The 12,694-nt window shown below is 39.5% G+C and overlaps 1 protein-coding gene across 4 annotated transcripts in view; it reads right to left on the reverse strand.

The window, feature by feature from the left end:
- PTN (pleiotrophin) overlaps positions 1 to 12,694 on the reverse strand; it is an 85,601-nt gene that overhangs the window by 34,237 nt on the left and 38,670 nt on the right. The window contains exon 1 of one of the 4 annotated variants that reach the window (XM_032986020.2): positions 8,016 to 8,034. The exons of the other annotated variants lie outside the window; for them this stretch is intronic. The gene's annotated coding sequence lies outside the window, so the exon portion shown is untranslated. Of the gene's footprint in view, positions 1 to 8,015; positions 8,035 to 12,694 lie in introns of those variants that run through there. 4 annotated transcript variants of the gene reach the window in all.

Raw genomic sequence — 12,694 nt, forward strand, 5'->3', positions numbered from 1 at the left:
AGAAAATTATTAAAACGTAAACAACAAAAAGTCAAAACCAATGATCAATTCACATACCCCCGTCTAGCTTTATTCAAGTAAATAAGCTAAAGTAATTAGTTAAGTTGTGGATAACAGTTTCCCTAACCTTTGATATTTGCATAGTTGATTGCATGTGTGTCTCTCACACCAGGCTACAGCAAACTCACACACTGTGGATATTTTGTATTTCTAGATCTCCAGACAGAAATTAAAAGTTCAAGTTGATAACAGATACCCCCTGGGTACGTGAAATCTGCCTTTTAGTGCTGAGCATAGTTTAGAATGACTCGAGACTCAAGAAAATGACCATTCCAAGCAAATACAGACAGAACTTTGCTTTCGTTTTTCCAGAATGTTTTGCCAAAATCGAAACGTTTCACGGGAGAACACCCCTTTCAACAAGTTGGCCAGATTTTGAAAGTATTTTTTATGAATTAAAATTATTTTATTTTGGTTCTTACAAGCTCACTAATATCAAACTGCATTCCTTCCCATTAAAAATATAATTTTACACAAGCTATACAAAGAATCCTACTGCTTCTCTGAAGCAGACTCTCCAGATACTTCTGTAACATGACATCAGATATAGAAATCTGAACCTGCATTTGGACTTCTCGTTTGCCAGCTCTATCCCTCAGGAAGCACCGGGAGCTGTGCAATTCCTTCATTTCAAGTTTTAAGCAAGATGCTGCCAAACCAGTACACTATAAGCCCTTAGCTGATCACAGAAGAAGGAATCAATTATAAAAGGCGTCATTTTTTTTGACTGAAAGTTTAGTACTCACACAGTAGTGTTGTGAACAAAAATATAATGATAACAAATAGTTTGTTCCTCAGGAAAAGTGCAGCGAGTAGAAACACAGCGCTAAACAAACACAACAGGTAGTACAGCTGGTTAAAAGGCCAGGGAACTAAAAATCTAATAGAGATGGCCAAAACCCTCCAAAGGGGATTAAAAATTTTATGCTTCTCTCTTGAAATTTCCAACACGAGATTCTTACAAAAGTGATTTTATTTTCAGAAAGCCTAGGGAACACACCTAAATATTTTAAATACATCATAATTGAAAAAAAAAAAACAAAAAAAAAACAAAAAAAAAACAACAAAAAAAAAATTCAGTATCTTAAATTGATGTTAAGAAACTAATCATGTCAATAAAAGCGAGAAGAAACGTGCTGTCCTTTCAAGAGAAGCATTACATTTATTAAATGTAAAAGGGGAAATTGCTATTTTCTGTTTTGGTCCCCAGCCAGTGCATAGAGATCATTTTCCCAGCTTTGGCCTTCAAAGTTTCTCTCAGAAACTACATTGTTGAAATGAACATCGCTGTTGAAATCAGTTTTCACTCCTCCTTCCCTGAGCTCTTATTTCACTCTCATCCACAATGCACACATTTTCTTCCTCTCTGTTGCTCGTGGCGGGTCTGAGCAAGTGAGGGCTCTCAAGTGGTAACTAATACTGACTTCTGTAACTGCCTCTTCTATTAACCTTCCTCTCCCACTGCTCTAGCTGAGAAAACAGAACAAAAAACCACAAACCAACTGATATTTCAGTTCATTCTCTGCATTTCCAGATCCTAACTGAAAAAGACATTTTAAGCCGCTTCTGATACTGTGATTTTTTTTTTTTTTTCCATCCGTGCTCTTCCCACAATAATCACAGCTGCTGTGTCATTATCGACGAAGTCACACTGGGTTTCTTTACACTTTCATTTCTCCAAGACTAAAGACAAGATTAAGCAGTCCTAGATCTGATCACCAGGAAGAGCACAGGAGGCTCACCTCCGTTCTCTCCAGTTATTTTCATTTCAGTGAGATCAAGGCCTAGCTGCCGAATCAACTCTCCCGTGCAACATCTGCATCAAAGCGCCTCTCCTGGAGAATCCGTGTGTTGTGGTCCAGCCAGAACTACTGGTAAATATTCTCTATTCTCTTTCAACTCTGTTCCTCCAATATGCAAAAATGGAATTAGTGGATAATGGCCTATCCAGGGGAAAACAATCTTGTATTACAGTTATTCTTTCTGCCTCCTTTCCCACCCCAAACTGGCTAGCGTCTTTGCTTTACCTAATGATCTTCTGATTGCCTGAGATTGTTAAAACACGAAGTATTTTTTCATTGTTTTGCAATGCCTCTGACAAGTGACCAGATCCCTGCTACTCAGCTATCATGACACTACAGGACCAGAAAAGGGCAAATAAACACTATAATACCGAGTCTTCTGGTATAAGGAATACAGCTGACATCTACTTGGCTAGCTAATGTGTTGTCATCTAGCGGAGATTAATTTGGGTACCTTCTAAAAATGTTAGAGTAAGGCATATAAGTGGCATATTCCTATCCACTTGCTAAACAGAGGGCAGAAAAGAGTCTCTCTTTGTCCCTGTCTGGCCAAGAGAAAGTTTTCTTCACTATTACGATTTCATTTATTGAAAGAGAATAAATTCATGAAGCCCCATTTTCTTGACTGCAGCAGTTGTAACAATGTCCTACAGGTATAGGAAAATAAAAAAAAAAAGAGTGATTGATGAATATAACTATTTTTGTACTTAGGTCCACAGCAAATGATTATTACTACTACAGTGACAAAAACTGTGTGCAGATATGCAGTGATGTCACCACAGCCCCAGTCGTCTACCACTATTGTGAATGCATCGTGATTTGAAAGCTGTTTAAGCTGTGACATGATTTTCATAATGAACAGCTGTACTGTACAAGCCAGGCAGACGCCTCCACTGTATTTTCATTTTCTTTTTCTCCCTTTCCCCCAGTGAGGACATTTTCAGTTCAATGGCAATAGGCAAATCATAGAATAACAGGTTGGAAGAGACCTAAAGGATCATCTAGTCCAACCTTTTTTGGCAAAATCAGAGCATCTGTTACTGTCCTCACTTCTCCATCTATGAAACAGGAACAACAGCGCTTGCTTCCTTCAGAAAAAACGCAGGGAAAACCATAATAAAAACTATTACATGAAGGGGGGATAATTTTATTATCCAGCATCAGCTGCATCTTGCTTTACTTTCCTGGATCTTGTGCCGAAGCGTTGCAGCTTTGAGCAGGGTGGCTGGACTCCCCCAAGCAGGGGAGAGCAACAGCAACACTGTGCAGCTCCCAGTGGCTCAGCACGTCGTTGAGGGAAAGCTGTAAGACACAGCAGAACCCCTTTATCCTTCCTAACTACCTTTCCTTTAAAGTAATAAAATTTTGTCAAATACTTAAGTTTGGATGGCCTGAGCTGACTGTCAGGTTGGAGATTTATTTTTCCCCCTCCAATCAGACCCTGGAAAATACTCGGTACTGCTAAATAAAATGACCCATTTTATTTCCTTTACTCATTATGACTCCCTGTCTCTTTTGCCGTCTGCCTATTCAGATGGCACTCCAAAATATGCAATGGAGTCGGAAACCTATTTAAGCTGAAAACACTTGGCCTTTCCCCTGTGCCCTCTAATAATCTTTTCAAGGGACTACATTTATTATTTTTTTTTTTCAGGGAAATTATCTCCTTGATTCAAGTGACAAATTTCAGGCCATTGGGATATCTGTGCAAAAATGACTGAGGAAAAAATTAATTCAACCAAAGCAAATGAGACGTGTGAATGAAATTTGTGTTCCGGCCACATTGTAACACAGGGCTAGAATGTGTTTTTAAATCATTCTCCTCCAAAAGCTGTTAGCAAGCAGAGGGCAACAGTTGTGTATGGTGTTATCTCCTCTTTGCCAGTCAGAAAGCAAATGGCATCTCCGAGGCACATATGCCCTCCAGTGTTATATCAGTCAGCAAAGAAAGAGATGTCATCTTCTGCAACTGATAGAGTCAGAGAATCATTTAGATTGGAAAAGACCTTTAAGATCATCAAATCCAACCGTAAACCTAACACTGTCAAGTCCACCACTAAATCACATCCCAAGTGCCACATCTTTTAAATACCTCCAGGGAAAGTGACTCAACCATTTCCCTGGGCAGCCTGCTCCTGTGTTTGATAACCCTTTCAGTGAAGAATTTTTTCCTAATACCTAATCTAAACCTTCCCTGGTGCAACTTGAAGCCATTTCCTCTCATCCTATCACTTGTTACTTGGGAAAAGAGACCAACACTCATCTCAGTACAACCTCCTTTCAGGTGCTTCACGGCCTTTGCTGCTTAGCTAGGGCTTTAAGAACTGCCTCTCTTATTTCAGTGCAATTTAACAACCACTCAGGGTGGACCCTACCTTGAATTCACAGAACATTCACCGTGGCATTTAATGTTAGCAAAAAGTGAGCTGGGACGCAATGCCACTCCCTTTTCAGGTATGAGAGTCTGGAAAATGTTCACTATGACCGTATTAGTGCTAAAAATGAGCAACACCTTTCAACATCTACAGTGAAACACTGTCAGGCACTGATGGTGAAGAGCTGCATTCTGTGACAGCACCTCAAAGTGGTGCCTCCATCCCTAGAAGATTGTCTTAGAAACAAGCAAGCCAGCCACGGGAAAAGAAGAAAGTGAAATCACCTTCACTTGGCAGAACAGAAACTGAGGTTTCGACATAAGTGAACTTGCTTGTAATTATCAGATAAAGGGGGTGATGGAGAGAACTTTTTTCAGAGGAAATAGTCTTGCACCTTAACCAGCAAAACATCCTAGACAGAACATCCCGCTTTCAAATATGACCAGGAAGACAGAATTGCCCTGCACCAGCTATTTGCCTTATCTGTAATCAGTTTCATATTTCTATCCAAGGTAAAAAAGGTCAAACGATATAGTAGCTACATCGTTTGATGCAGATGGCGGAGGATGAAGTCGTACAGTGTGCAGTACGTAAGAGGTGAGACTTCAGAGCAGCCTTTTTGGCTTCTAGACTGTTGAGCCCTTTTGCTATGTTCTATAAAATCTTTCCATTTTGTAAGTCAATACAGAGCTGAACACTTGCAGCAAAATTTTGGTAGCTAGAGAACCAGCTTGCATGCTGCTGTAGAACTTTTAAAAAGGCACTGTGATGCAGCTACCTCCCAGGCATGCAACAGGTCAAAATACATTCAATTTTTTAAAAGCCCATTTTCATCTACCCAGGGAGGGTAGGAATGTGATTTCATGACTGATTAGCCTTCTCTGTTATCATCCTCATCTTCTGGAAGGTATTGGAAAAAATGAAAAAACTTCAATGAAGTTTTAAAATCTTGTTATCTGACATCCTGGCTGTAATTTGATGGTCACCATTTCACCCTGTTCTTTCAATTACCCTTTAAAGTCTCCTCTTCTCTAATCCCAGATGATGTCTCCCCTCCTCTTTGCTCCTTTATCCTTGTACGCACACCTCCTTAAGAGTCATTCTGCACCTATGGCTGCCTCAGTCACAAAGTTAAGGCCACTAAAATAACTCTTTTTAAACAAAAATAAACAAATTCTTTTCCAAACTGGAAGATAGCATTCACCAAACCATTGGCAAGTGAGAGTTCCTAAGGGTAAGCCATGTCCTTCCAAAGCCAGACACATATCCTGTTCCATCTATGTTTCCGTAACAAATAACTTCTAACATTGGGAGAGCATTAAGTAAGAACACAAGGAAAAAAAAAAAAAAAAAAACAAACAAAACAAACATAAAACGAAGTTATTTATACTATTAAATATTTCAGATATTCATTGGATGGGAAGATCATACACACCAATAATCAGAGAACTGAAAATTCATTGAGTAACAGTAATGCAAAGTTTTCAGTGCAAAACTGAAACTTTTCTTAAAATGTGAGCAGACAAACACATATTTCTCACTGTTCCCATAGTCTTCATTTTGAATCTGCCAGAGATGCCTATGTTCACTGGGCAAGCAGGAGACAGAAATTCTCAGGGTGACAACTGGAGATTTTGGGAGCTGACTGAGGGAGAACCAGACCTATTGTTATTCTGATGATCCAAATAGATGAACTGGATACTCAAAGAGAAAAAAAAAAAAAAAAAAAAAAAAAGCATTAAACGTGTAGGAATTTAAGACCATCATCTTTGGTGTAGAGAGTTAATAGCCCACTGAGAATAACAAAATGATCCAAGGATTATTTTTCAGTTTACTCAGTATTCAGATAAATAAAAATGCAACAGGTCAGACATGAAAAGCTTTATCAGACTTGTCTTTCCAAACCACAAGGGGCTAAAGAGCTTTTTTTTTTTTTTTTTTTCTTTTTTTTTTCAATAAAGTCCAGATTCTGCACAGACTTGTGTGACAACAGTCACAGTAATGGCATACTGTACCATCACAGTATCACAGAATAAGCCAGTAGATGCCAGAAAGGTAAGATTGCATTTAGGAAGAAAGAAGTTGGCATTTTTAACCTCCAAAGGGAAGCTACAGCCCTGGAGGAGGTTGAACTACTGCTGGAAGGCAGGTTTTATTCAAATTGAATTCTTATTAACATATAAATAAGGTAATTTTTTAAAGCTATAGCTATGCCACATCTCCAAATGTAGTAACGGAAAGGAAAAGATGCAGGCTGAGAACAGCTCCGATTTGTCATTGATCTACTGGTTGATTGTTTCCAGACAATATCCTTTCCCACTTCTCTCCAAACCAGACTGGTTTTCAGCTTTGCACCTTACATCACAGGATCTTGCTGACGCCCTTTGAGAACTGCTCCTTTGGGACTTTGAACAATCAGTTAGTCACACAAACTTAGTGTTAATTCAGCAACAGAAATGAAAAGAAAAAGAAAAATCATTTACAATTATGTGGGTTTTTTCTTGTTGAATTTTGTATTGATTTCAAAACAACAATTCAAAGCTTGGAAGATCTGTCTTCAGATCCTGATTGTGATGGATAGTTGACGTTTTGATTACTGTTTCCTACTCCTCAAGAGAGGACTAGCTACAGCTCAGAGATTTCTCAGGCACGCATTTCAATAGCTCATATAGAGAATCTGTCTTATAGTACAGATATTCCTAATGGCCTCAAAGGCATTTTCCTGAAAGGTGGGATTATTATGCCCCAGTGAATATTTAAGTATTTGATACCACGTGATTAGCTTCCACAGGAGAATTGGAGAAACTACCACTATAAAGTGCCATGTATGACAGTATTTACAGCATTCAGATATGCGAGGTTTTGGCTGAGAAGAAAAATGTTTCCAATTCAATAGAGTGGAAATGCAGATCACGTCTGTCCTCCTAAATATCCTATCCAAAAGACTACTGGAGAAGGGCAAGGCAGTATGATATAGAGTAGCCCCACTGCTCTCTTCTCCCTTGCACGAGCAGCAGTTATTCCATAAACTTTTTAACTGAACATGCAGTTATGTACAGCTACATCTCATAACTGCATTCCTCAGTGAATAAAATATTTGCCAAGTGTGATTCAACAGAATTTTCTTGAGAATGTGTCTCTCAGCAGAGTTGCAAGAAAGTCCTCTTTTTTCATGTGTGAAAGAAACTGTTCGTAAGCACTTCAAACACCATAAAGGCAGAAGTTTTAATTTTTTCTGTTCCCTGAATGCTGTACTCGGGGATACTTAGAGATTCAAGTGAGAGAACTCCATAGCCAAACCCATGTTTTTAAGACCATATTCCTAAAGTTGAAACCCAGGTGGTCTCTTTAGAGCCTGCTGATGAGCAGAGCTCTAGGGATCACATTGTTTACAGCATTTGGGATGTACAATCTTTTTTCCCTTCCTCATGCAAACTGCCACTTCTCCTCCCATTCTTCTGCACTGCTGTTACGTGCAGAAATTCAGTACTGTATTTCCCCATATGAAGAAATTGGCAAGGAAAGACCGTGTGCTCTTGGCAGAAGTTTATCCTGGGATTATGCCAATAAACAATCATTTTCTGGTTGCCACAAGCATTCCATTATTTCAGTTTGGCCATTCAGTCCACTCCAGTTCAGCTCCGTCAGTGCTTCCTTAATAAACCCTTATTATCAGGGGCTTAGGCCTTAGTCATTTGAATTCATGCTCAGCTGGGACTTGGTATTCAGGGACCCAGTCCGAATGTCCTTAACAAAAAAATATAATTAAAACACTTACTTTGCCACAGAGCAGAGACAATGGAATTTCGTTGGCTGCAAGTTATATTTGCACTCTTAAAGACTTCAGAAAAGCTGGACTTTGAGGCTTGTTTTATAAACAACACTTGGATGCTTTGGTTCCCGCAAGAAGAGAAATGTGACAGCAGTCTTTTGCCTTCATCCTTCTTTGCATGTATACACCTGTTGTTTACAGCACAAATAGATTTCACTCGCTCATCCATTTTTAATCACCTAGTTTTGGGGCTAGATTTTTTTTGGAGGGAAACCCAAAACCCCAAAGCACCTTGAAGCTCCCTCTGGGGTAGGTATCGTGTGGTGACAGCACCTGAGAGAGCTCCTCCTCCCATGACACACACACACAGAATTAGCAAGGTGACTGGCTCCAGACTGAATTTTAAGCAGCTGAAGTCAACTTCATTGCTGCACAGATCAATTAAGAAAAACGGTTTGCCCAGATATTAGTTCTAAAACCCAGACTGTAGGGTTTGCCACTGAAAAGCTCGCAGCCACCTCCCTCACGTACCCCCCTGTCAAAAACCCCTTAATATTAAATTTGCTCTTGATTTTCTAATCTTTACAGCAAAGGAGTAAAAGCCATTAATCACAGCAATTTATTGGCCCCAGGCTGGGTGTCTTTACACGGTGCCTGTGCAGGGCAGGAGTAGTGGCGTGTATACCTCGGACACAGCAAGGATGGCATCTGTCTGCTCTTCTGCAGCAAGTTCTCTTTGTGCAGGTTGGGTTCTACTGTCGTTACAGTGGCAGCCTCTAGAAACCAACATTTAAATGCAAAAAACGTGTATCACCTATGGACCAAATTAGTAAGGCTTTACACTTTATTTATGTTCCTTCCCTTCCAATGTATCATCAATCAATATCATGCCATCCTTACTGTCCTAGAAACAAGCATCAGTGAAACACATTCTCATCTACTCCACCCTCTCTTTTCCTTTGCTCTTGGCAATTATAATGAGATATGCAAACCACAGAAAATGGAATCTCTGTCCTGCATCCTTACAAGGGTGGCTGGTCCCCTAGAACAAACTGGCTTGCAAGACAAGGAGGTCCCTGCTGATTTGTTTTGGAAGCAGGAACAAAAGAAAACCAAGAAAGTATGACAAAAACACAGATGTATTTTGAATTTCTGAAGTGAAGTCCTCCTCCATTTGCTACTGCACTCTGGAAGTTGCTACACAGAGTAGTCCAAACTGGGGGACAGGGAAGGTACAGAGGTGCTTCTGCTCAAAGAGGTGCTTCTACTCCAGACAGAATCCCTTGGGAACACTTTTTGTCTGTGCTCCCATAAACCCAACTGAAACCCTTCACTGCTATTTCTGGTTGAGGAATTTGGAGAACATGGTAAAAGCAGGTTTCCAGGCACTGCACTACTCCTATGAGCTGCCATAGTGGTAACAGAGAGAAGCTGGTGTGTGGTTCGAAGACAAGTTTCATGGGCCCTTCTCTGGGCCCAGAGGCCCTTGTCAGGGCAAAGAGCTCCTGAAGGCTCTGGATTCTTCAGTTACACCAGAATTACACACAGCTGAGTCCTGAGACAACAAGAGTGCAACTGACCCTACATGAAATCAGAGTCATATAAACCGGTGAGTCTTCAACTGTCTAAAAATCAAACTACAGCACCAGACCTTGTAAGATCTCCACTGCTTCTTATGTTCTTCATGAGGGAGTAGAGAGCTGAGTGTATTTGTAACTCTAAATGGTACTTCCCATTGGTCCTTTGTTTCAAATTTCTTCCCAGGTGTTTAAAGGACAGAAGAGTATTGTGGTATGCATGGTTGTTACAATTTCTGTAAGCCGGGAATTCAGTTTCAGTGGGTCTCCCAAGAACACGATCAATTTTAACTACTGACTTTTGTCATTTCTCATTTTTGTGAATTTGCAAGAAACAATGATGGGGAAAAAAAGACCTTAATAAAACTGCAACAGCTGAATAGGCAAATACCGGGGAGGGGTGGGGGAAGCAAAGAAGGAAAGGTGGCAGATGTTAACTAATATTTTTGGTGGAAAGTTATGACAGATTACAATCGTTTTATTTCTGCGCAGCTCAAACATGTAATGCAATCAGTCTGTTCTTGTATTGGCAACACACCTACCACCAATGTGAGTGATTTCCCCAGAAACACTTCAGGACTTTATTGCAAACGCTCAGCCACAAGGTTGGTATAATCTATCATGAATTAAACGCATGATTTCTCGTTAGGGAAGATAATTCAAAGGTCCTCAAGGTAGACTTATTTGCAGTATCTGTATAGGTGCAATACAGCATTGCCCTCTGCTGGATTTTAAGCTGCCTACTTGTGCAAAAGTTGCCTCTGGCTGAGCTAGAAAGGATGACTTTTAAACAAGCGCTGTACTACTTATCATAAGGGAATATCTTGCCACCAAAGAAGGAATGAAATAGTGAAGTAATGCTTTTTCCTAAGCCTTTCTTTTTTTTTTTTTTTTTTTTTTTTTTCCCCCAGGACTAGCACTGCTTCAGACAGGGCCTGTATTGACTAATTGAGCCCTTGCCTGGTCCAGCAACAGTCACAGACTATTATTCTACATTCCCCAGAGAAGAGAATCAGTGCACAATCAGATCCACAGCATCTAAATAGTCAGAGGCTGAATTTTAGGAAACTCTGGCTAAACCTATGACACGGTACTGGTACCTACAAGACTGGTCCACCTTACATGGCTGTCACAACCAAATGGGTACTTCGCAGTTCCTGCCAGACAAAAGCCTGCTGTCACCAACTCCTTTCTGTGTATTTCCTGATGAAAAATCATATGCTATTTCCAGTCTCTTCATAGGTATGAATATGGAGACTACCTCAGTGTGGACTGATGTATGATGAGTATGAGAAGAACAAGGAAGCGCAAATGATGCAGCACTACAATGTAAAACTTTTTGTCTGTTCTTGCTGTTCAGCATCTGTCATTTGCTGACTCTTCCCTGGCTTATTGACATTTTGTATAACTAACCAAATGCACACACACGTACAGGTGTATAGGTATACCTATAGGTGCAAACACATATTTGAGCACAGCTGCCTGTGATGGGTTAATTATAACCTTATGATCTACATAAAGACGACAAATCCCACTTCTGTATTTCTTCAGCTATTATTCTTGCTGATCATGTGAAACACACAGCAGGGCATTTTGCATCCTGTAGCTTGACGTTGTGCAAAATGGGACCACATCCAGAGAATCAGGACATCTGCTAATTCAGACTAATATATGGGAAACTGAGAGTTAGTAAAATACTCTTTCAGATAAAAAAAAAAAAAAAAAAAAAAAAAGCAAGTGCAAAAATAAAGATCTTTTCCATTTATACTAATTTCCAACCCATAGTCTACCCTTGAGCTTCTTAAATGGTCCTTTATTGGGTTTCTTTTAACTTTTATTTTCCTACCATTCTTTCTCTCTTTCAGTCTCCACCTTATTCTCCCATTCCAGTCTTATTTTAATGTTTTACTCATTTTCCCTCTTCCGCCAAAAATACATGCTGTATATTCCCTTCAAAATATCTAGTCTGCAAAAGCAGCTGCTTACATCCCTAGTTTTCTTAGGATTCCAACTCTATTATGTATCTGTTCTGCACTAGTTGCTGTGGAGGCAACTCACTCTTCTCCATGGGTGGTGCTGTTAATAATAATAACAACAACAATAATAATAATAAACAACTCAGTTTCTAAACATACTTTCTTGCTTTGTTGCTTGGTGAGAATATCTGTACTCTAAAAAGCTCTCTCAAGTCTGCCTGTCCCTGCAAGGTATTCTGCAGTTCTCTGTGGGAGGCTTCTTCCTAAAAATAGATGTCATGATTTGTTTTCTCTTATGTTACAGCTAATTAAATTTTGCCACCCTAACATTTCACCATTGCATTATGCTGCATTTCCAAAGTATCAAACAGCACTTTGCCCTTCTTCTCCTTCTTTTTTCTCCCTGTACTGTCAAGCCGAGAGCAATGGCTGGGTTTTAAGACGAAAATTATCAAGCCCAGCCACGTGCAATGAAAATAAAAAAACAAATTCCACATTGTTTGATCTTTTGAAAGAACTTAGCGCCACAAATCAAGAAGATTTGATAATCTAGCAACTTCAGCATACAAACTGTGGAAAGAAGGGAACTTAACTGTAATGAAAGGTCCGTGTCACTACATATGCAAGCACTCAGACATGAAAATGTGAAGAATGTATTAAAGGCAGACAGAGAGAAGATAAGAATTCTGTAAGTAGTAAGAAAAAAAATGGTGATAAGGTTCATATTATCCAGAACTCAGTTCTTAAATACAAAGTTTACTTAGATGCCAAAATAGAGTTTTATGGACTAGGCAGGCATTAAAGGACACAATTTACAGCATCAGCCCATTTTTTCACTGCCTTGTGCTTTATTTAATTATCTATACTTGTGCAAATGAGTTGGCAAAATGATCCATTAACATTTTATACTCACCTTGAACCAATGACTGAACAACATGCAAAGCCATGAAATAGATCTGGTAATGATGGCAGAAACCTAAACAAGCAGTAATTCCAAAATAGTACCAATAAAAAATTGTTCTGGAATTATCAACTGTCATTGTGGCCAGTGATGCAGATGATCTCTCCAGTTTAAGACTTAGGGAATAAGTCATAATGAAATGGTTCAGCAAAGCAGTCAGAGATGCAAGGG

This window comes from Tyto alba, unplaced genomic scaffold, assembly GCF_018691265.1.
Source record: "Tyto alba isolate M040663 unplaced genomic scaffold, T.alba_DEE_v4.0 Super-Scaffold_21, whole genome shotgun sequence".
NCBI lineage: Eukaryota > Metazoa > Chordata > Aves > Strigiformes > Tytonidae > Tyto > Tyto alba.